The sequence below is a fragment of the Ictidomys tridecemlineatus genome, chromosome 8, assembly GCF_052094955.1.
Source record: "Ictidomys tridecemlineatus isolate mIctTri1 chromosome 8, mIctTri1.hap1, whole genome shotgun sequence".
Classification (NCBI taxonomy): Eukaryota; Metazoa; Chordata; class Mammalia; order Rodentia; family Sciuridae; genus Ictidomys; species Ictidomys tridecemlineatus.
In genome coordinates this window covers 52,951,606-52,974,768 of record NC_135484.1, presented here as the reverse complement: position 1 = coordinate 52,974,768, position 23,163 = coordinate 52,951,606, and the positions used below count along the sequence as shown (strand labels likewise).

Genomic DNA, 23,163 nt, shown 5'->3' with positions numbered 1-23,163 from the left:
TGGTAAGATAGTGATATAGAGAAGTTAAGGAACAAATATTAAAAGGTAAGTGGGCAAACATGTCAAATAAAAAAGCAATCCCAGCACTGGGGATGTGTAGGGACAATAAAGGGTTGTTTGTATAACCAGAAATTTGGGGTTGGAGATATAGCTCAGTAGTCTCAGTGGTAGAGTACTTGCTCAACACATGCAAAGTCTTAGGTTCATATCCCCATCACCCAAAGCAGGTGGGAGGATGTAGAATCAAAAATGAAGGTCAAAAAATGGCAAGATCAAATAGAAGAGAATGGAAAGGAATTCATCAGATTTGATAGCTGATAACATTTTACAAGACCATCACTAATAGACCAAGTACTTTGCTCAAAACTCTGTAAAGGACTTTCCATACTCTTTTGTTATAATTAATTGGTATTGAACCACACTCCTTAACCCATCCCCAAATGAGGAAGAGAACTTACTCATTTTTAAATATTCTATAGGTACTAACAAAGTACCTTGTAATTAGTAGGATAAACATCTGTTGCACTGAAATACATTTCTTAGTCTTAATCAAACTAAAAAAATGATTCCTCAATAATAAGAAAATCTAGAGAACTTCCTTTTTTAAAATATATACTTCAACCGCAAAAAGTGGTAGTGACTGCCTATAGCCCTAGCTAGTCTGCAGGCCAAGGCAGAAAGATGTCTTGAATGACTTCTAGACTAGGCTGGGCAACATAGTCAGACCCCATCTCAAAAAATTTCTTTATATAGCTATATTTTCTGGAAAAATAAAATCAAAATGACAGTGACAATGTTGCACTAAAATATTTTTATTGAAAAAGTAATCACATCTAAAAATTCACCAAAAGCAGCAACTATTTGGGGCTGAGGCTGTAGCTCTGTGGTAAAGTACTTGCCTCACATGTGTGAGGCACTGGGTTAAATCCTCAGCACCACATAAAAATAATTAAAGGCACTGTGTGTTCATCTACAACTCAATAAATTTTTTAAAAATTTTTAAAAAGAAGCAACTATTTCCTTCTAAAGAGAAAGAAAAAATATATTTTGTTACTCTCAAATCTAGCATAGTCAGATCAGCTAGAACTAGATCATCAGATTGGACAGTACTGAATCAATAATCTTGATCCCTTTGGTTCTCCCCCTACCTGCTCTCCCTTTGGTGCTGGGAATAGAACCCAAGGCTAAGCTTAAGCACACACACTATATCACTGAGCTATGACTCCAACCCAGCCCCTAGTTTCATTTTTAGATTTCAGTATCCATGAAATCTCTGTATTATAAGGTAAGTATCAATGAAAAACAAATACCCAAAAAAGAGAATAACCAAGATATCAAAATTAACACTTTTAAATGTATTAATATTTCATCACTAAAGATTCTACCAAACCTAAACCACTGAGGTTTTCTAATAAAATGTAATTTTTGCATGTTTTTTCCTAGTTGATCTTAACAACTGTGATACAGTCTCTTTGCTAATACAGTGTCCTTTTTAGAACCCAAATCATCTGAACCTTTACAATCCAGTCTCTGATATACGTTGGAATGAAAAAAGTAAATTCCTTGAGAAGAGCTTACTTCAAACTTTAATCAACAAGGCACAGAAATCATAAAGTCAAATCAAAAAGTCAGCTATCAGCTATTATTATGTTATATGAAATAGACTGCATTATAATATTTTAAAGGCAATTATAATATCATTTACTCATTTTTGTAGTATATTATGTGCATTGTGAAGTGTACCATACATTCCCTAAAGTATTAACAATGGAGAGTATCTTTTTCCTTCTTTGCTGAAGGCCATTGCCAAGTAGGAATGACGCATCGAAATTTCCTTGCCAGCGTACCCCATGTTAAATGGACTTGCCTTGGAAAGGTGACTCTGCTCAAGGACCAGGGTGGATCCAGGTTTAAGGTGTATCCTGCAGGTTTTAGGAAGTATCCCGGTTTAGGATAATTTGGGTTTAGGCGTTCCTGGTTTAAGACAATCTGGGTTTTAGGGAAGTTCCAGGTTTAAGGTTATTGCTGCTGGGAATAGGGCGTTCCTGCTGCCTGAGTTCCCGTTGAGTTCTCATAGAATTCAAAAAGTATTTGGGACGTGAATTGTGCGGCAGAACTTGGATTCCCCCAGAACGTGTTTGTAGAGGGCCGGTGTGAGTTCGGGAATAAAGAATTGCTGTTTGGACCTACAAAGAGTGAGTGGCTCGTGATCTTGTGCCCAGCCAAGACTGCGGCACTTCTTTAAGTCTATCTATGTTTCCTGATTTTTCTATGATTTTTAACAGTCATTCTTTCAAAAGTTTCCATATAGGTTGGCCTAAATTTGTCTATATAAAAATTCAGGTAAAGGGCTGAGGTTGTGGCTCAATAGTAGAGCGCTTGCCTAGCAAGTGCAGGGCAAAGGGTTCAATCCTCAGCACCACATAAAAATAAAAACAAATAAAAATAAAGGTATTGTGTCCAGCTAAAAAAAAAAATGAAAAAAAAAAATTCAGGTAAGGGCTGGGGCTGTGGCTCAGTGGTGGAGCGCTTGCCTTGCATGTGTGAGGCATTGGGTTTGATCAACTCAGCAACACATAAAAATAAAGATACTGTGTCCATCTACAACTAAAAAAATATTTTTAAATAATTTCAAGTAAACCTAGCCTTGTCAAATCATCCATTACATAGGAAAGTCAATCCAAAGATCAAGTTCTAGTTACTAAAAAGCTGAAAAACAAGAAATCAGGAAGATAAAGCTGCTGCCCATCTAAGACTAAAGGTAAAAACCAACAAAAATGAGCCAACCAACTCATAACTTATGGAAGAAAACAATATTTTTTTTTCATTTACCATTAAGTCAACTTTAAAACAAAAGTGAAAACTTATCCAATATGACAACACATGTATCATGAGAGTTATTTACAACAGCTACATTTTTAAGATAACTTACTACATGTCAGGGACTGATCTAAGCACTTCAAATATTAACTAGTTTAATCCCTACAACACGTTATAAAGAAAGTACAGAGACAGACACTGAAAGCTGAGATGGTAAGTGATTCACTCTAGATGACAAAGCTAGTGAAGTAGCAGATAAAAGTTTTTACAGGTTAGTGATCTGGATTCAAAGTCTGCACTTTAATCACTACAGCCATTAGTTTCATTTCTTCACATTCCTCTTCTGAGAAATGAAATGGGGAACAGTATGTGTTAAGGCTCAGAAGCAAGAGAACATTATACATCTTAAATTCAGTAAGGATGATTCAAAGCAGGGAAAAGCAAGTTAAAGGTGAAGAAGAAACAAGCAGAGCTAGAAGGAAAACAGGTAATTCAAATTAAGAAAACTGGACAGACATCCTGAGAAACAAAGGTAAGAATTTGAAGCAATCTGTGTTTTTGTGAAAAACACAAAGTGGTAGAGATGGCACAGAAACTAGTTAATAGGTCTTTGAAGTAATTTAAGTGTACAGTCACCACAGTCTATATTAGGATGGTTGGAAGAAGAAAAAGAGGGTGGGTCTGAAAGATAATTAGGAGACAGTGTCAAAAGACCATGTGTTGAAAAAACGAAAGAAAGCAAGAATGATTCCCAGTCTCTAGCAAAGGGAACGGGTGACAGTGATACCCTTCACTGAGTTATAAAGAACACTCTGGGGAAGTTTAGACAAGACGAAGTTGAGAGGACTGTGGAAATAGAGGTGTCTAAAAGGCATGCAGACAAACCTAAAGAGATGCGAAATTAAAATTTATGAAACAGGAGGAAGGACAGAACCCTAAAGAATATCACTGAAAAAAATATGATTCCACAGTATTTAAAATGTATGTTACATAATTTGGTACTTAATATTGCTAAGTGGTTTCTAGTCATTTTAAGTTACTCTTGTCTTCTCAACTAAACACTAAGTTCACTAAAAACAACAATGTTTCCTATAAGCAACTGAAGCTCCATAGCTTTTAGCATATCAATGGGTATTTTCAGAGTAGTCAGGCAACTGAAACTTGAGAAAAAACCAAAATATACCTGATTTTAGGAAAATCCTTTACTTAGGATTCCCTTAATCTTCCATTTTTCCCTCAGAGTTTGTTCCCTCGGTTACTACTAACAAATCCAGGACAAAAATGAGCTTGCATATTGGTAATTTGGAAATTATATAATGGTACAGTAATCTACTGTCTCCTAAGCAAATCAAGAATAACTTTAAGAGAAAAGCAGAAGAGAGGTATCTTTGTTCAAAATAAGAGATTAAATTTGTTTTACTGCATTTTACTACTACAGTAGAAATTTTTAAACTGTTGATCACAAAGTACTTACTGTTTTTGTCCCTCAGTCTTCTCCACACTGATTAATCTGATCTCCCCGTTTTCTCTTCTTTATTCTTCCCATTCATCAGACCAGTTCAGGCTTTCAGATATTTTGTGAACACCCTAGGCTAAGTCAAACTTCTCTTTTTTGCATTCACCAAGCACACCTCCGCACTATACACACAGCATCTTATACCACTTTTTTTTTTCTTTTTTCCTTTTTTTGAGTACCAGGGATTAAACTCAGGAGCACTGGACCACTGAGCCACATCCCCAGCCCTATTATGTATTTTATTTAGAGACAGGGTCTCACTGAGTTGCTTACTGTCTCACCATTGCTAAGGCTGGCTTTGAAGTTACAATCCTCCTGCCTCAGTCTTCCAAGCCTCTGGGATTATAGGTGTGAGCCACCACACACAACCTTATACCACTTTCTATGGTAACTTTTTCACAAATATAAAGAGCCTACATTACTGATGAGCTTCTTACACTCTTATTTTATCAGTTTTTATATCTGTAAGTTGAGAAGAATAATACGTACACTACAAAAAATGTTTTGAAGCTCGATAAGGTCACATATGTCAAATGCCTAGCAGTGTCCAAGACCTACTACAGCCTCAATAAATATACATCAAAATTTTAAACTCTTTTTGAGAGACTATAGATGAAGTCCACAAATAAGACATTACAATTAGAACGCTTAGAATGGGTTGCAGGACTGAGTTTTTGGCATATAGATACAAACACACACACACACTCGTCAGCAAAAATGGAACACAGTATTTGAAATTAATATTTCTTACATGAATAATAAATTACCAGAGAGGTGGTATCATTTTTATGTGTATCTTTGCAGTTAACAACCAAGTACTAGATAAACTAATATAACTGGCCATCTGCCTTTTCTAGTAAGATGGAGGCTGACAATTAAGAGTCCAGAATTATTAAGTATTTATTTGTACTACAGTACATACTGTCCACTACAAAGGTTACAATAACATTGAAGTATAATCTACTCTTGTGAAAGATTACACTTCAATGTTATTGAAATCTTTGTAGTTACTTAGCCTAATAATACACATATGACACACAAGGTATTATATTGAAAACTGCCTAAATCCCATCACTTAAGATACTTTTAAACAAAAATTTAATTCTATCTTCTCATAGAAGATAAGGTGATGGTAAGGAAAAGAAGGGCAGAAGATGCAGTCCGATAATCTGATATGAGCAGTACTTCTTTTTTTTATATATACTACTGAATAGAATAATCTGTGGGAATTTAAAACAAAATACCGTTTATATTATATACAAAGAACAAAACTTATCTATAAAGTCTACAAAATATATATAATATACATATAATATTATAAAACTCTAATAAAAGAAATCAAAAAAGATCTAAATGGACTGGGCACACACTTAAAATCACAGTGGTTTGGGAGGCTGAGGCAGGAGAACTGCAAGTTCAAAGTTAGCCTTAGCAATTTAGCGAGGCCCTAAGCAACTCAATGAAACTCTCTCTAAATAAAATACAAAAAAGTGGGGGGCTGGGGATTTGGCTCAATGATTGAGTGCCCCAGGGAAGATATTCCATGTATGAAGATATTCCATCTATGAAAACTCAATATTGACAAGATATCACTTCTTTCTAACTTGATATATAGCTTCAACACAATCCCAATTCAAATCCCAGCCAGTTATTTTGTTGGACATTGACAAAGTGAGTCTAACACTACTAATACAGAACACCAAGACTCAAAATATTGAAGAAGAAAAACAAATTTTTTTAGGAAGACCGGCATTATCCTATAAAAATGTATTATAAGGCTACAGTAATGATAAAATGGCATTGATAGAAGAAAAGGTAGATTGATGGAACAGAAACAGCCCAGAAATACATAAATACATGAATATAGTTTGTCACTACTAAAGAAACAAAGGACAGCAATGGAGAAAGGACAGTCTTTTTTCAGCAAATGGTGCTGGAACAGCTAGACATATACATGCAAAAAAATGAATTTAGGAGCTGGGGGTATAGCTCTGTCATAGAACACTTGCCTAGCATGCAGGAAGCCTGGGTTCCATCCCCAGGACTGCAAAAAAATAAACAAATTTAGACAAAGACCTTACAGCCTCCATAAAAATTAACTTAAAATGGATTTTAACTTAACTACAAAATGCAAAACTATAAAACTCTAGAACATAGAAAAAAATCTATTTTGGTTTAGCAATTAATGAGTTTTAGATGAAAGATAAAATTAATTTTTTTAACTTGGCAAGTTAGACTTGACTAAAACTAACTCTATGAAAAACACTTGTAAGAAAATAAAAAGACAAGCCACAGACTATGAAAAAATAGTTACAAAACAAATATCTGACAAAAAAAATTTGGTATTCAAAATATACCAAAAAGAACTTAATAATAGACAACCCGATTCAAAAAGGAGCAAAAGTCAGTGTGGTGGTGGTGGTGGCTCATAATTTCAGCAACTCCAGAGCTGAGACAGAAGGATCACAAGTTCAAGGCCACCCTTGGCAATTCAGTTAGACCCTATTCTCGAAATAAAAAGTAAAAAGGGTTGGGGATATAGCTCAGTGATAGAGTGCCCCTGGGGTTCAATCCCCAGAACTGAAACATATATATGAGTGTGTATATACACACACACATATACATACATATATTTACAGACATATATATGTGTGTATATATACACATTTGAGCAAAAGAACTGGACACCTCACCAAAGAAGATATGCAGAAGAAAAAATAAGCATATAAAAATATGTTCAACCCTGTCATTAGAAGGTTACAAATAAAAACAATAGTGAGGGTTGAGTGTATAACTCAGTGGTAAAACACATGTTTACCATGCATAACACCCTGGATTGATCCCCAGCACCAAAATGAAAGAGACAATCGCCACTATACATTTATTAGAATGGCTAAAATTCAAAACACTGACATTCACTCATTGTTCATTCACTGATGGTTGTAATGCAAAATGCATAGTCACTTTGTAAGACAGTTCCAATACAGTCCCAACTATATGATATTCTAGAGCAGGCAAAACTCTGGAGAAAGAAAAAGATTAGTGATTGTCAGGGGTTTGGAAGGAGCGAACCAAAAAACCAAAAAAAAAAAAAAAAATATATATATATATATATATGAGAAAGAACACAGGAGTGAACTGTTTTAAATGATATTATAATACTGAGTACATGTCCTTATACATTGTCAAAAAACCACTAAATACACAATGCAAAGATTAAGTAAACTATGGACTTTGGTTAAAAATGTAATAATACTGGCTCATCAGTTGTAACAAATGTTATCACATTAAAGCAAGAAGTTAATAATAAGGAAAATATTGAGGGAGAGTTAGTAGAAGAGAGTGGAAACTCTGTACTTTTTACTCAATTTTTCTGTAAATCTGAAACTGCTCTAAAAACTAAAATCAAGTAATTCTTAACATACTTTTATAATCATCCATTTAATCCCATCTTTCTCAAAGACATTGAAGAGGGGTAGAAGATTGAATGGAGAGTCTTGATCTGGATAATCTATTGAAATTCTCAACTGATAATAAAGTACTCCAGAGTCACATTATCTAAATAAATATGTGTGCATAATTAATAGTGGTGAAAACAGCCAACTAGCCTGGCAATGAAGTACAAAACAGTATTGAAGAAATTCCTTCCAATGCACTACTGGTAAATTTAACATGGCCACTGAAAAGAGTAAAAGGCAAGGTTTTAGGAGGTAAAATTGTAGGTAACCCCAATAAACAACAGGAAACTCATCTATCTCCTCTAGTTAAGAAATGTGGCCTCTCTGGATAGGAGGAAATGAAATAGTAAAACTCTGCAAAACAAAGTGATCTTGTAGTGGGCAGACAGCAGAGATTATAAATACGTACTATCCAACTTCACATAATAAGGAGTATATACTGAATATAAGGTATAGTATCGAGTCATTTACTTGATAATCTAAACAAATATAACTTCTAGAAGACATAAGAAAACAATTCCTCCAATTCTCATGCAGAATCAAAAAAACCAGTCATGCCTAGGAGTACATTATGTTAACTACTATAGATCTTTAAAAAAATAGTTCTATTCAATTATCAACTAATAAAAGCTCATAAATGATTGTATAAATTCACAAAAAGTAACATCTATAATATATGGCATATACATAGCAAAATGGCTTTTTTCCTTTAATCAAAGAAGATTACCAGGAAAGGTATATCAGAATTTCTGATCTCTAGTCATATTATTTTCTTAAAAAGTAACTCATTAAGAAGATCTCTATAAAAACACTTTTTACAAGTGTGTGGGATGTGTTTGTCTCTCTACTGAAACAAGAACTAACTTGAGAGAAGAGCATATTAACAAGTTCAGAAGAGAGGTAATTAGCATACTGAAAACTAACATTCTGGCACATGGAACCTACAGCAAGAATGTCTATCCTCCAGTCATGAGTCACGGATTAGGCTGCCTCTCTACTTATTGTGAAGCAATCTTTCAGTAAAAGGAGCAGCAAGAAAGAATACAACATATGAATAATGACTTGGACAAGTTCCCAGGAAGAAATCACAGTGAAGCCAAGTCTGAGAAAAATTACACAATGCATATTGTACATTATACTAATGCCCTCTCTTCTTATTCACTCCTACTCTTTGTTAATGGCAAAGAAAATGAATTTAGAATCTTTAATTCTACCTAAAGTTTTCCATTTTTACATACTGTAATAATAATGAACAAAAATTGTACAGTTATTTGCTGGGTTTTAAATTTGGTAAATCATTTAATGCAGCATTATAAATTATTTTGTGATGATACTCACAAAAAGCTCTCACCTGTCATATGCCCACCCCAGCACACACACACAATGACAGAAGGCAACACTCTGATTTACCTTCTTCTGAAAAGTCTGCTACCTCCAACGCTTGAAGTCCAAACACGAAGCCCTCCTGGAATCTATGAACACAGCAGAGGCAAAAGGCAGAGAAGTTTATGTAGATTTAAAGTTACACTGCCCAAAATATAAAATGCCAAATGCCTACCATAAGTCTACATATCTGCCAAGGAAATCAGATTATAGATTTGACAGTAAGTAAATCAACAATGTATTGCTAACATGCAGTTCATTGTATATTATGCCGCTAGTTATACAAAAAGAACAAATAAGTTGAGCCTTAATTAATTTATATTCTTACCAAAAGAAATGATTTATTCTATTAGAAAAATTAAAAGAGCAATAAAGTATGAATTCATATATGCTGAAAGTAACAATCCAATTTTTTTAATTACTTGAGAACCAATACACATGTGAGGAATATGAAAGAAATCAAGTAGAAGAATATATTTCACAAAAGGGAATATGGAAGGCTCTTCAGCTCAAGACAAATTCTTTTTAGAATCACAAATTATTGGGAATATTGGAGAGAAACAATTAAAAATATACCTAGAAGTAAACAAATATAGAGGGGTAAAGGTAGAACTGTAGCTATACCAATGGCAAGATGTAATTCTGACAATAATTTTGAAATAAGCAAAGCTGGGGATGTGGTTCAGTGGCAGACAGCTTGCATAATATGCACAGACCCTGAGATTGATCCCTAGCATTACAGAGAAACAGGAAGAGGAAGAGAAAGAAGAAGAAAAAAAATGGGTAAGGTAATACATATTCTATGCAGTACAGGTGAAAATATACCTCTTTCCAATATTATAAAATAAAAATGAGCATGAATATGAAAAGCTTTTCAGATAACATTCCTATCAAATATTAAGGATTTAATCAGGTAAAACATTAAAAGCTCAGATTTTATTTTATTCTTTTCTGGTGACAGGGCTAAAAGACTCCAAAATACAGCTGGTCTATAAGGTAATCAGGTAAATTTTATTTTATGTTAAATTTAAAAGATGAGGACATATTATCTTTATGTAATATTAAGAATTCTTTAAAAGTATCATCAAATATTAGGAAAGAAGCAACAAATCATTGTCTTAAAATATGATGATATGTAAAAGGAAGAAACAAAGTATAATAAAACACTGACCCTGAAGTCAGATGACTTGATTTTAAGTTCCAGCTGGCTCATTATTTGCTTTGTTTCATCAGGCATTTAATCTCTTAGTATAAGAGTTATTTGGGGGTGGGGTTTTGGCTCAGAGATAGAGCGCTCGCCTAGCATGCATGAGGCACTGGGTTCGATCCTCAGCACCACATAAAAATAAAATAAAGATATTGTATCCACCTATAACTAAAAAATAAATTATTAAAAGTAAAGAGTTGTTCAATGAGGACTCTTTCTCTCAGATCTACACTGAATATCAAATGAAATCAATATTTAAAATATATAATCAAAATTTATATATTATATAATCACAAAATTATATATTATGTAAAAAATTTAACTTATAGTAGCAACGTAATTCAAGTTATGAACTAAGAACCAACAGGAATATAGTGTCTAGCCAAGAAACTTAGGAAGCTATGTTAAGAGGCTCAAAGAAGCAAAGCAAAAGACTAAACTGGTCAGAAGAGACTAGATCAGTTGTCAAGGCTAAATGGCAATCAAAAGGGCACAGTCCCCAAGTGATATTTATATTATTAATTTGGCAAACTGATCAGCACTACCTGCCTCAGATACTATCTTAATTCTCACAACCTTCTAGACTGCATCATCCTCTAAAGCAGTGCTAGTGATATTCTAAGTGCTTATGACATACTGTGTTTGAAGCAAAGTAACTACTTGAATACCTCATATGTTTCTAAAAACCAAAGACAGAAAAATCCCATTCAAGAAACAATAGGAGCAAAGGCTTATAAGGATGTATGATGAGCCAGGCATAGTTCTAAGACTTCCACAATTTTAAATTATTTGGTCTTTGCAAACCTGAATAATACTATTATAATCCTCACTTTTCAGATGAAGAAATGAGACACAAGGAATTGGCCTAAAACTTGCCTAAAAATAGGCAGAAGTAACAATTCAGACCACTTCAGAGCCATGCTTAGTCACCCATATATATATCATCCAGTTTATGGAATGCAAATCACACAAACCAGGCATCTATAAGGAAGCCAAACAATTACAAATGTTCTTAAATTTTAATAATGCTATATTATTCTTCGGCATTTGTAACACTCTATTGGAATGACCATTGTACAATATGTATAACAAAATGGGAAGTACTGGGCTGGTACAACATTTGCCTGAGTTCCTGCAATCAATCCCAGCATCATGAAAGGAAAAAAAAAAAAAGGAAGGGAGAGAATATTTATAACACTAAAAGAAAAAAATGACATATTTTTAACTAAAAGAAGGCCTAAAAAATTAAAGAACATATATCCAAATAATGTTTAAATAATGTTGGTGTTAAGAGTAATAAGATTTGAGTCAGGTGTAGAGCTGCAAGCCTATAATCCCACCAACTCCAGAGGATGAAGCAGGAAGATTACATATTCGAGGCCAGCCTCCACAACTTAGTGAGAATCTGTCTCAAAATAAAAAATAAAAATGGCTGAAGATGTCGCTCAATGGTAGAGAACTCCAGATCCAAACCCCTGAACACCCATTATGATGGCTGCTACTCCAAAAAAAGGTCAGAGGACGTAGCTCAATGGTAAAAGCACTGCCTACTAGCATGCACAAGGCTCTGGGTTTGAGCCCCAGAACCCAAGAAAATAGAAAGGAAGGAAATAGCTAAAACAGAGAGAAATTGAAACCCTGTATATGATTGGTAGGAATGTAAAATGATGCAGTTGCTTTGGAAAACAGTATCAGAAGTTCCTCAAAAAATTAAACATAGCTAGCTATAGTGGCACATGTCTATAGTCCCAGCTACTTGGGAAACTGAGGCAGGAGGATCCCTTGAGTTCACCAGTTTAAGATCTGCCTGAGCGAAAGAGCAAGATCTTATCAAAATCAATCAATCAATAAACAAACTACCATATGATTCAGTATTTCTACTTCTGGATACCCATAATTATAAGAATTGAAAGCAAGAACTGAGAGAGATACTTGGATACATCTATGTTTGTGCAACATTATTCATAATGACAGAAAGGCAGAAGCAATCCAAGTGTCCATTAATGGATGACTGGATAAACAAAATGTAGTCTATAAATACAATAGAATATCATTCACCCTTAAAATGGAAGGAAATTTTTAACACATGCTACAACAACCTTAAAGGCATCATGGTAGGTGAAATAAGCCAGGGCAAATACTATAAATTCCAATTACATGAGGTTCCTAGAGTAGTCAAATTCATAAAGACAAAGTAAAATGGTGATTGCTGGGGGTTAGAGAAAGAGGAAAAATAGAGATTTATTCTTTAATAGGTACAGTTTCAGTTTTGCAAAATGAAAAGAGTCCTATGGATGAATGGTGGTAATGGTAGCACAACAGTACGAATTACTTAACAGCCACTGAACTGTACACTTAATAATGATGAAGGTTAATTTTTTGTATTTTATCACAATTTTTTAAAAGTAATATGTATGGCCGAGGGTTTTAGCTCAGTAGTAGTGATTGCCTGGCATGAGTGAGGCTCTGGGCTCAATTCTCAGCACTGCATACAAATAAATAAATAAAGGTCCAACAACAACTAAAAAAAAAAAAAATTAAGTAATATGTACAAAGTATAAAATACTTAAAAAGGGAACTATAAAGAAGAAAAATAAAATTGGTATTTCATCTCCCAGAAAAACTATTGTAAATCCTTCTTTAATGATTATTGTCACATAGGAATTAATTTTAAAAAGTGATTTAAAAAAACCTCCTATCTGAGCCATTCTTAAAAATGTTAATACTCTTTAGTACCAAAATATTTAATTTTACTACAAGTTTAACTAGAAATGTTTTTAACTCAATTCTTAAAGTAATCAAAGCATTATTTTTGCTCCATGAACTTAAAACAGTAATAGTTATCAAAATAACAAATTCAATCTTCTAGGTTCCTCAGTAGATTAGCTTCTCTACTGAAAGTTACCAGAATTAATTCAACCAAACTACACTTTCTAGGAGATCACATATATTATTATATTGTAGGCATGTACAAAATACATAACAATGAATCCATGTGTAATTATAATGTACCAATAAAAATATGGAAAAAATTAAAAGAGAAAAAAAGAGAGATTACATGTACTACTACTTAGGTGTTATAATAAATTAGTCTCCCTACCTCCATTCTCTATCTTTTTATGGTAGGTACTACTAGCTACTGAGTATCTTTCTCCCCTTCTTTCCTAGGAACAGACCCTGATTTGATTATGGGCAGCATGCTTTCCAATTTTCCACGCTGACAGGCCTGCCAATAAAATGGAAGTGGAAGTCACTGGATGGGTCTTCCAGGAAAGCTGCTTACAGAAGGCTGATACTGGGAGCATGCTTGTAACTTGAACATGGTGGATGGCACCTCAGAAGTCATTTGGGGCTAGAAGGTAATAGATGTTATGCCAAAGGACAATGAAGTAGATAGAAGGGACTAAGGTCTTTGATCAGACTAGAATCATCATACCAAACCTGAATGTCAGTGTGAGAATACACCTGTTTTGTTGATACTACCTGTTTGCATTCTAGGTAAACCTAAAACTAATACAGCCACCTTTATGTTTCTACCAGTAGTGATATTTCTCAAATTCAAATCAAGATTGTCAAAATACTTATCTTGGCACACAGGCCCTTTCATGGTATCTTTTGCTTCTCCTTATTTCTATAGCCTTACCTTCATAAAGAACAGCACTAGTATGTTTCTCATACCACATGCCTTTGAACAAAGTATGCACACTTCTTGAAATGACCTTCCCCTGAATCTTTCTCCATGAATCTTCCAAGTCCCAGCTTCTCCAAAAGCTTTCCTGCTACACCCACCACAAATGCAGGTACAAATACTATATCAATGCACCAAATGCGAATAAATCTTCCTTTATGTTTACCTTTCCTATAAAGGTACCATAGTGCTTTTCAACAATAATTTAATTTTGGTTTTATTAGCTGCCTTTATCATCGAAGTGAGAGACTCTGAGGATAGAGGTCATCTATAATTCCTTGGTTTTCCATAGTCCTTAGTACAAGGCCTAGAGCACATAGAAAAGCTCAATAAATGGTACATAAATGAAGTTCAAAGAAGCAGTCATTCTTAAGAACTTCAGCAATCTCATATTTGGGCTAGTGGTATGTCTCAGTGGTACAGCACGTACTTAGTGTGGTTAAGGCCCTGAGTTCAAACCACAACACTTGTGTGCACATGTACGTACACACACACACACACACACCCTCCTCATATTCTCAAGCACTTAAAAATATACTGCCCCTTTCATTTCAGTTCACAAAAATTCTAATATCAAGGAATATGTCAGAAAATATCAAGATTTCAAGCCAGTTGGTAATAATTTACTTAGCTATAAAATACAATTTTCTGGGGTTGGGTAGCTGGGGTTGTAGCTCAGTGATGGAGCGCTTGCCTAGCATGTGTGAGGCACTGGGTTCAATCCTCAGCACCACATAAAAAATAAATAAAGACCCATCAACAACTAATAAAATATTTTTTAAAAAAACAAATAAAGTTATTGTGTCCATCTACAACTAAAAAAATTTAATAAAGAAATAATAAAATACAATTTTCTTCCAAAATAAAGTTTCCTAAGTGGGATAAATACATCTATTTGGTATAATTTCTGTGGTATTCAAGAGAGCAAAGCATAGAAAATTTTATCTTTCTTTAAGACATACTTACAACAAATATTTATTGATGATCAACTATGTGTAAGGATTTTGACAATTTTGATCTGTACTTTAGAAAGATTACTAACAGAAAAAAGGTGGGTATATTTGCTAGACTTAGATTCACTTAAAATACAAAACAGGTGGTCTTAACAGGTGGTATGCTGCCTGTAGGATCACAGGCATTGAACTTGACAATTAACATAAAGAAAATGAGTTCTCTGAAAGAGGAAACCCCCAAGGTACAGTAAGTGCACAGGAGAATATCTATCTCATCTTTGAGAGATGAGAAAGCTTAGAAATGGTATTCTAAAATTTTTTTAAAAGGAAAGAATAAACTTTCAAGATTTTAATTTTCTATTTTTTAAGCCCTCAAGTCTGTTTTTAAAGATAGGAGTCAATTGTTTTGCTGCTAATATGTTTCTTTATATACATTATCTTGATTAATCCTCAAAAAGTCCTGTGAGACACAGTTCTTGTTACCTCATTTTTAAGAAATACATTATTTGTTAAGACAGGTTCGGAGCTCAGAAATATCTTCCTCTAAAAACTGCTGTCCATTAACACGTTAGTTCTTAAATTCTAGGTATAAACATAAAATACCAAGAAGAGGTTATCAATTACAAACTCATCACTTAACTTCCATATGCCTCATCACTCTGGCATATTTTGACCATGAACAAAACAGGCACCTTTCAAATGAGGGGGAAATTTAACTTTCAGGAGCACAATTGATAGAACTGTAATTTAAGCTTCCTGGAATAAATTTTAAAGCACAGATAAAAACCTGCAGCAAAACTTTTGGATATAACTTTCTCATGATTCCCTCCAATATAAGTAAAAGAAGCAAGGTAGTGAACACTGTCTCTCCTAAACTCTGTGCCAAGACTGCATTAGCATGAAAATAAGAAAAAGAAAGTTTTGCAAAGTCAATTCTATATAGTTTTGTTCCCAGTGGTGAGAAACACAGCAGAACTTTGTGAAAGTAAGATCCTACTCAACTCTTCATTCAATTCTTAATTTTAAAGTCAAAGAACCTCTACCAAAACTTGCCCAAGTGACTCCCTCACCCCACTCCAATCCCAATTTCTCAGAATAAAAAGTTTAAGCTCCCAACCTGAATTTTGTGAAGTAAACAAGCTAATGTTACACACCAGAACAGAAGCAACTTCCCAAACGAACCCAGCTATCTTTAACAAGGTAAAATATAATAATAAAGCGAAAAGGGCAGGATACAATAACTCTTATCTATGAAAACAGAATTGAATTCTTATTACCCTCCCCTTCTAAACAGGCCTGGAAACACTGAAAAACAAAAAAAGGAACAAACGGATAGTCTTTGCAAACAGGAATTACACTGTTGGCAAATACTGCCACAATTTGAATTCAGCCTCTGGAAGGTCCACTCAAATACCATCCTGGCCACTTGTCTGTCCAACTCATCCAAGCGGTCACTGAAACCTACCTCCTAAATATCCCTTGAAATTTTCCCCAGCCCTTCCCTATTACTCACAGCTGCCACTAAGGAACACATTTCATTATTTCTCACTGGACCTCTCTAATAAGCCTCCTGCTTCCACTCTCATCCCCTTTTGGTCCTCTCCATCATCCATACAGTTGCAAAACCATTCATGAAATTCCCCCTCTATGAAACTATACAGCAAACTGTTACGCAACTGTTATCTAACTGTTATCTGTTATCTAAAGTAAATGGGATTTATAAGGCCTTTCACTGCCTATATTTTACTTTTCTGCATTTTACAATCAGAAAATACTGTTTCCATTTTGGGAACTGTTAGAATCTACTTCACTTGGAATCTATTACTCTCATTCTCCCAGTTTAAAAGCCAAATTCTTTAGCCTAGCCCACATGATCCCAAAAAGCATTTCCAATCTCTATCACGGGTACTCAAGACATTCTAAATTACTTGCTGCTGTATTTCTTGCTAATTTTATATGTTTTGCCTTCTCTGCATACAGAACAAAGATGTAATAAGAATCTTGAATCAGTTTCTTAATAAGCTATTTATTTCCCACTAACAATTATCATAAATCACTAATCTAAGAAGAAAGTCATTTGTCTCATCTTGCAGCACACTACTAAATCCTACAATTACACCAACACACTAAATTCTTTCAGGATAAATGATATTTTTTAAAAGATAAAATAAGAAGGCACGGTGCACAGTAGAAAATCTGGGTAGGGGCAGGAATAGTAGGAAAAAAAGGCGGCAAGGACCCTCCTTAAATCTGCAGCACAACTTTGCACAAAGTGGAATGGCTATATTTGAAATGCTATAACTTTTCATAACAAATAAACCAACTATAAATTTGAAAATAATAAGAATGTCTTTTACCCCCCACACACACACTTCTTCAACTTATTTTACAATATTGGTCACTTTTTTTAAAGTACCTAATTAGCTTTACCTAACTTTGGTTTCTGCAACTTCAAATGAAAACTTTAGAGGACTGTATGTAACTTAACAAGATCTCTTGATTGTAAATTACTCATAATTCTCTATTTCAAGTCATATAAACACAGAAACAAATCCCAGGTTTTTAAAAATACAAACCAAACATATAAAAAAATTCCTTAAATAATTGTGTGCATGAAATTAAATCTGCAAATCAGTAAGATTTCTATCTAGGGCTGAGGCTGTAGCTCAACGGTACAGTGCTGGTGGCGCAATGTGAGGCACTGGGTTAGATCCTCAGCACCACATAAAAATAAATAAATATATTTTTTAAAAAAATATTTCTATCTAAAGAAATGAATCAAGGAAAGGATAGGGAAAGGTGGACAGGAACAGAAACAGTTCAATAGGTTAACTGTTAAGGAACAAATCTAAGGATTGTCATGCTTTTAGTCCATTATACAATGTTAGTCTATGAAAAAAAAATTCTCACTTTCTTAGCTGTAATAATGGTATTATGGTTATACAGGAGAATATGATTATTTTTAGGAGATACATGCTAAGACATTAAAGGGATAGTGCCGTGATGATTGCAACTTATTTTTCAATGGTTGAAAAAAATATATACATGTATATACAAACCCATTTACAGAGAAAGCAAATATAGCAACTTGCTGTTTAATCTGTAACAGGGATAGCAAACTGCAGCCTGTGTCAAATCCAGAGGCCACCTATTTTTTCAAATAAAGTTTTATTGGAACAAAGCCATTCCTATTTATATACCTATTGACTTTGGCTGTTTTCTCACTACAGCATAATTCAGTAACTGTAACAGAGATAATATGGCCTCCAAAACTTAAAATATTTACTGGCTCTTTGCAGAAATAGAGAAAACACCTGACCCTTTATAGAAAAAAAAAAAAAAAGGCTAGATCCACTGATGTGGAGAGTGGATACATAGGTGATCATGGGATTAGGTTTTTAAATTTATCCTGTGCTTGAAATTTTTCATAATCAGATGTTAGAAAATATATATTTTATATATGAATCTTCTCATTTCTTAGAAGTACAAAATTAATATAGAAACAGATAACTGAAATAGAGAGCTTAAACATAATCCTAATATTGACATGAGTTATTATGCACTTTTTATTATGAAAAAAAAATTTCTTTGGTGAGGGAGGTAACCAGGTATTGAACCAAGGGTCTTAACCACTCAGCCACATCTCCAGTCCTTTTTATTTTTTATTTTGAGACAGGATCTCTCTAAGTTGCTTAGGGCCTCACTAAATTGCTGATGCTGGCTTTGAACTTGCAATCTTCTTGCTTCAGTCTCCTGAGCCACTGGGATTATAGGAGTGCACCACCACCCCAAAAAAAGAAAAAAACATTTTTAATAAAGCAATTTGCTGGGATTTGGGGTAGTTGTTTGTTTTGTTTTTCTATATTTATTGTTTCTTATGTTTTGTTTTTTGAATACCGGGAATCGAACTGAGAACATTGGGCATGCTGAGTAAGCATTGTATTACTGAGCTACATCCCCAGCCTGGCAATATCTATTTTTAAACATTCCTACCTTTATAAGAATTTATCCTAAAAAATATATATACCGATAAAAGATTAATAGTAGCAGTGCTTGTTATCTGCCAGACACTATTGCACGTACTTTATGATGTTACCTCATGTAGTCCTAACACAGTCCTATGACATAGGTACTGTTATTATCCCTTTACACAGATGAGAGAAACAAAAAACACAGCTAATCTGCTCAAGTCACAAAGTTAAGTAGTAGATCTGGAATTATAAATTCAGATAGCACAACCTCAGAGCCCAATTTTAACAATTATGCAATGCTATCTGTTTAAAAAAAAAAAAAAACCAAAGGCAATGCATGGAAAATGTCCAAACGGTAGATACAAAGTCAATACACAAATAGAGACATTCAATATTCCTGGCAATAAAATAATGATTATAATAAGAAAGGCAAAAGATTATCTATCAGTCAAAAGCTAGTGTGGGAAGATAAAAAGAAGGGGGCACACTGTATTCTTTGAGTAGAAGTATAAATTGGCTCAGCTTTCTTGGAGGGAAAGAACAGTATGTTCCTACATTTAAAATGGCATATCCCATGACTTAACAATTATACTTTTAAGAATTTATTCTAAAGAGATCATCAAATGAGCAAACATGCTAAGCATTACTTACTGCAGGAAAAAAAAAATCTATAAACAGCCTAAATGTTCATCAGTGGGTATTAACATAGCCAGATAATGAAATACCATATAGCAGTTTACAGGATTATATAAATCTATATATTTACTAACACCAAAAAATGACCACAATTCTTAATTTAAAAAAAAAAGATTAGAATAGCATATAAAGGACATTTATATTTATAATTTCTTCACAGCATGTAAATATGCGAATTTGTGAATACCATAATGGTTGGAAAGTTGTCAGAAAAGAAATGCACCAAACTATTAAGTCTTTATCTCTGGATGATGGAATTTTGAGTATTTCTTACTTTTCCCTTAATATCTTTCTTATTATCTAACTACTTTTGCACATTGTATAACTTTTTTAATTTTTTAAAACTCATAGTCAATATAAATATCTGCAGGTTGGGGTTGTAGCTCAATGATAGATGGCTTGCCTAGCATGAGTGAGGCACACGGTTTGATTCTCAGCACCACATAAAAAGAATAAATAAAAAATAAATGTCCATCAACAATCAAAAAAGAATATTAAATATTTGCTTTTTACATTTCAAAAATCTAACATTTCCTCCTTTGAATAACAATCTAGTATACAGTATGTGTTTAATTAAGGAATTAAAAGCAATTTGTTCTTAACCACCGAGCCACATCCCTAGCCCTTTTTTTAAAATTTTGAGACAGACTCTCACTGTTACTTAAGGCCCCAATAAGTTGCTAAGGCTGGCCTTGAATTTGTGGTCCTGCTGCCTCAACCTCCCTGGGAGGTGAGCCACTGGAATTACAGGCAAGCACTACTGCACACAGCAGAACAATTTGTTTTGAAGAACTTCCTGGCACTCTAGAAACAGATCTGCCAGTGAATATCAAAATTCATGTCAAAAATTAATGATAATAGGATTAATACTTTTTATTTAGAGTATACAAGCATCATCTCCTCCATCCCTCACAATTCATAAGAAACAACACCATCCCCATTTTACACACTTCTGTTTTCAGACCCTAAATCTTTTCCAGTTCCTCCCATGGAATATAAAATTTTGTATATACATTTAGAATTTATTTGGCCCAATCAAAAAATGAAACCTCTTTGAGATTTCTGAGTTTAGTATTGCTTTCACCTCTATACTTCATATTTCTCATTCCTCTTACTAAATGAAAAGCCAATTCTTGTGTGGCTCACTTCTACAGCATTGTATATAATGGAATATATTTGTATTGTTATCTGCTTGATTGACTCTCTACATTGTAAGGAAAAGAATTATGTCTTTATCCCTACAGCCCTAATTTCTCCACAGGGTAATTCATTAATTGTCAGATAAATGAGGTATTGCTAGTTATCTACTGTCTACTTAGCCAAATACACTAAACAGTTGAATCTGGTTTGGTTTGGTTGGTTAACCAGTTGTTTTCTGCAGTAGGGGCACACACCTGCTAGGCAAGCACTCTACCACTGAGCTATACCACCTAGTTCCTTTCATTTTATTTTGAGCCACAGTCTCACTAAATTGTCCAGTTTGGCCTGGAACTTCTAATCCTCCTGCCTCAGCCTCTTCATATCTGGGGTTACAGATATGCATCACTTCATCCAGCATTTAAAACAGTTTTAAAGGCTAGAACCCTGAAGCATGCCCTTCACTTAAAAAGCAAAAACAAAAAACACTACCAGAACTAAATATAAAAGCTAAAGTTACAAAACTTTTAAGCAGGAAACAAAGGAATAAATCTTTGCAACCTTAGATCAATCAGTAATTTCTAAGCACATGCCACAAAAGGGGAAAAAGACAGAGAGAGAGAGAGAGAGAGAGAGAGAGAGAGAGAGAGAGAGAGAAACTCGTGCACGAGAGCGAGCAATAAATTGGACTTCTTCAAAATTTAAAACATTTGTGCTTCAAACACCATTCAATAAACTAAAAAGGCAATCCACAAAGATATTTGCAAATCATAGATCTTTAGGTCCTAGTATCTAGAACACACAAACAACTTTTACAACTCAACAATAAAAAAAAATCCTTTTAAAAAAAATTAGCAGTTTCAGTAGACAGTTCTCCAAAGAATATACACACATGACCAATAAGCACATGGAATGAGGTCCAATATCATTGATTATTATAGAAAGGCAAATCAGAACCACAATGAGATACCACTTTATACCCACTAGTATGATGAAAATTTAAAAGACAATACCAAGTGTTAGCAAGTGTGTAGAGAAACTGGGACGCTCATAAAAAAGTACATTTTAGTAGACTTTAAAGTTTTTAATTAAACTATGTAGATTCCTAAAACCTAGCACAAGAGATCAATATAGTAAAACTAAAATATACTGGTATACTGACTCATTTTCAGGTTTCCTAAACATGATCTATATTAAGTATATTTTTATTTATGTACTCTTTTCTAGCAAAGTATCTTCACTTTAAAAAACAAGGTTTTTAACTAAATATCTGCTGATCACAGTACTGTTTACAATAATAAAAAGTTACCAACAATTTAAGCAACAATCAGCAAAATGGCTGAAAAATAACAGTGCATGTACATAAAATGTAGTCATTAAAAATGTAAAAAAAAAACTTGAACAGTGATTTTCTGGACAAAGAAAGAAAAGCAAACTTTCTGTATACCTTCAAGAATAACTGACAATAATTAATGTCATTATTGTTGGAAGGGTTATACATATGAAAGGTATGGATTTCTAGAGGAAAAGAAAAAGAAAAGCACTGCTGGATAAGTTTAATAAAATGGAAAAACATGTCCATTATTTATTGTGAAATAGAAAATACAGGTTACCAAAATTCACACAGAATATGATCACATTTTGGAGAAAATAAAAATGCATTCAGAAAAAAATGCAGAAAGATAAAAACTACACAATTCATAATGATCATTGATAACCACTCTTCCCTCCACCCCCTCAACCCCACCATCCCTGGTGCTATAGCTCAAACCCAGAACCTTATGCATAGGCAAAGGCTATACCACACCCCAACTTTACTTCTTTTTTTCTTTTTGGTACCAGGGATTGAACCCTGGGGCACTTAACCACTAAGCCACATCCCCAGCCCTTTCTTTTATATTTTGAGACAGGATCACCCTAAATTTCTGAGGCTGACTTTGAATTTGCAATCCTCCTGCCTCAGCCTCCCAAGCCACTAAAATTACAGGTGTGCATCACCACTCCTGGAGTTAAATTTTCTTAAACACATTTTTTAATTGTAAATGGACACAATATCTTTTTACGTGGTGCTGAGGATTGAACCCAGTGCCTCACACATGCGAGGCAAGTGCTCTACTATGGAGCTACAGCCCCAGCCCTAAACACATTTTTTTTTGAGAGAGAGAGAGAGAGAGAGAGAGAGAGAGAGAGAGAGAGAGAGAGAGAGAGAGAATTTAATATTTATTTTTAGTTTTCGGTGGATACAACATCTTTATTTGTATGTGGTGCTGAGGTCGAACCCAGCGCCGCATGCATGCCATGTGAGCTACTGCTTGAGCCACACCCCCAGCCCCC

At 34.1% G+C, this 23,163-nt stretch overlaps 1 protein-coding gene across 14 annotated transcripts in view; it reads right to left on the bottom strand.

The window, feature by feature from the left end:
• The window catches only part of Cdk19 (cyclin dependent kinase 19), a 157,194-nt gene that overhangs the window by 115,239 nt on the left and 18,792 nt on the right, over positions 1-23,163 (bottom strand). For 4 of the 14 annotated variants that reach the window (XM_078019497.1, XM_078019496.1, XM_078019494.1 and 1 more), the window contains one exon: positions 9,205-9,266. The exons of the other annotated variants lie outside the window; for them this stretch is intronic. The gene's annotated coding sequence lies outside the window, so the exon portion shown is untranslated. The remainder of the gene's footprint in view (positions 1-9,204; positions 9,267-23,163) is intronic. 14 annotated transcript variants of the gene reach the window in all.